The sequence below is a fragment of the Echinops telfairi genome, unplaced genomic scaffold (genome assembly GCF_000313985.2).
Source record: "Echinops telfairi isolate 266 unplaced genomic scaffold, ASM31398v2 ScPeMD7_7414;HRSCAF=8452, whole genome shotgun sequence".
Classification (NCBI taxonomy): domain Eukaryota; kingdom Metazoa; phylum Chordata; class Mammalia; order Afrosoricida; family Tenrecidae; genus Echinops; species Echinops telfairi.
In genome coordinates this window covers 3,602,115-3,604,676 of record NW_022111314.1, presented here as the reverse complement: position 1 = coordinate 3,604,676, position 2,562 = coordinate 3,602,115, and the positions used below count along the sequence as shown (strand labels likewise).

Genomic DNA, 2,562 nt, shown 5'->3' with positions numbered 1-2,562 from the left:
TCTTGGCTCGCTGGGCAAAAGGGTTGTTCAGGGTCAAGTCACCATTGCGTGCACCTGTTGTTGAGGGGATGCGATCCTCTTCTACATTTTGGAAATGCTGGGTTAGACAACATGAAATAGGATGTTTCGGGGACTCTCCCTGTGGACGTACTCTGCGATGATCCCAAAGTGAGGCAGGAGGCCATTGTTTCCCAAGGAAACTTGGCCCAGAATCATCCCTTGAGATTTTCATGAGTGGCTCGTGCCCCTGCTCACAGAACGTTCTGTGGGGGAGAACGTCACCCGGGTAGGAAGTTGTACCTGCCCATCCATCTGCAGCCACTACTGACCAGTGCTCAGGGAGCACCGGGTCAAGATGGAGTCAAATGGATATGGACTCGAAAGATGGATAACCACCCCCCTGCCTCAGTTCCAGGGAACCCTAGGGATTCCTCCCAGGTTCTGAGCAAACCCTAGGAGAAGAGAGACCTGTGCTCAAAGGTCTGGCCATTCATGCCGAGTGACCCTTGGTGACCTGGCCCATGTGTCTATCCACTGGCCTGGCTGCCAGGCTGCAAAAGTTGGGGCAGGCGGAGTGGGGTGGGGGCGGGCTCCCTGAAAGAATCATGCTCACCTTATCCCTCATCCGCAGAGCCCCCAGAGGGGGGTGGGAGTGGGGAGAGGGCAGAATGAGACAAGAAAACAGAAGTTTCCATTTGTACCGGATGGTTTTGTTTTTTTATCTGTTTGCAAATGTTCAGTGTAATGGTTTGAAACCCAGCCGTGTAGCTGTGGACGCCCACACGCAGAGCTACAGAGAAAGGCGCTCTCTCAGGCAAGCCGTATCACCGGCCACGGCCATTACCCATCCCCACCCAGAACGGGCTCAACACCCACCCCCCGTGCCCCTTGCTGCCCCCCAGTGCCCCTCCACACACAATTTCTTTTCTTCTTCTTTTTTTTCCCCCCTCTCTTTAAATTTCCAGCACTCGGTTTTCTCTAGAGAAGGCAGAAAGAGAAGCAGGGGCAGAGATGGGACCAGCACGGAGCCACCGCCGGCTTTCCGGAGTGAGCGGCGGCCCCCACCTGCCTGTGGACTGACCCCTGAAAGGTGAGAGAGGACTTTGTGCTTTCTTTGTCCATCTGGCGGTCTGGGAAGCCAGGCCGGATGGCAGGATCTTATCACAGAGCCCTGGCTGCTGCCTGCCGAATGGTTCTATCCGGCAAACAGGGATGCTTCCCCAAACACACGCAGTGTCTCTCACACACACCACCCCCTCTCTCAGAAAGGCCCCCCGTGAGCACCTGTCACCAAGGGCATGCTGGTCCCCTCTCCACCTTCCAGTCCAGCCCCCCCAACCCCCCCACCGGAGTTCTGGAGGAGGGGTTAGTCTCCCTTCAGCTGGCCTATTGATTTTGCTCTCAGGCTGCCACGCTGCTGACAGTCCTCCTAGAGGAAGCAGGCCCAGGGTCTCTGGACCAGATGGAATAGTTGTCCAGCCTAGGGCGTTGGGGGAGCCTGGTTCCCTAGTGGCCCCAAAGCCCGGTCATCAGAAACAATCAGACCCAGCTTGCCCCCACTAATCGGTTGGAATGAGGCTGCGTCCTGGGTAGAAATCAACAAAGTTTAAAATAGAGGGGACGGGGATCGGAAACCCGGCCACAGAGCGTGTGTGTGTGTGAGGCAAGGACACGCATGGGGACATGCTAAGGACAAATGACAGGGCGCGCCACTGTGTGAGCCAGGAAGAGGGAAAGGGGAGACAGCAAAAGGGGGTTTCCTTGCTTAGAAGCATGTTTGTGGGTTGGAGGGGAGACGAGGGGGCATGTGGTCAGGGGGAGTGTGGCCCTCTGGGCAAGAAGAAGCTGCACAAAGATGGAAAGGCAGGCGGAGAGACCGCCCTGGAGCCTGCGTGGAGCAGGCTCACGAGCCCCATGCTGTCTGTGCAGCCAGGAGGGAAGCCGTTGCCATAGAGCTATTTTTAGAGTTCCCACGAGCGGCAGTTCCATGGTTGCCTGGCATTAATTAATGTCACAGGCATGTTCCCAGTCACATGATCCGGAGGGTCTTCGCATGTCCTTCCCGTGAGCCGGCCCTCCCGGATGGGGCCCGTCCGGTGTCCCAGGGGGCTGGTGGCCTACCCAAGACTCGCATCCTGCATGTCCCACTGCCGGCCTTGTCCACGCCAGGTGTATCCGTTCGCTTCCTGGCCCTCGTCCTTGGATGCCTGGCTCCCAGCCAAGGGAAGGTTGCAATTGTTAGGGTTTGTTTTCCCAAAAGGAAAGGCCATATGAGCTGTAATTGGAAAAAAAGATGTTGGCTCATGGCTTGGGATTTTTAACAAATGGCTTAGGGGGGCAACTCTCGTATCGCCAGGAAGACAAATGAGGCCCCCTGGCCTCCCAACAAGGCTGACTTGACAAAGTAGCTCCCTACTGGGGACCACGGCCCAGCACGGTTTTAGAGAAGGTGCCATACTCTAGCAGGAATGAGTGAGGGACCGGGGCTGAATGTATGTGGGTGGCTAATCGTACCCCAAAGCATGTTGGCCTTTGAGAGGCGAGGCTGTAAGTTGGAAGAGC

The 2,562-nt window shown here is 56.7% G+C and overlaps 1 protein-coding gene across 1 annotated transcript in view; it reads left to right on the top strand.

The window, feature by feature from the left end:
* The first annotated feature begins 1,020 nt into the window (after positions 1 to 1,020).
* Positions 1,021 to 2,562, top strand: part of ZNF831 (zinc finger protein 831) — a 54,173-nt gene continuing 52,631 nt past the window's right edge. Inside the window, exon 1 of the mRNA XM_045296937.1 lies at positions 1,021 to 1,090. The gene's annotated coding sequence lies outside the window, so the exon portion shown is untranslated. The remainder of the gene's footprint in view (positions 1,091 to 2,562) is intronic.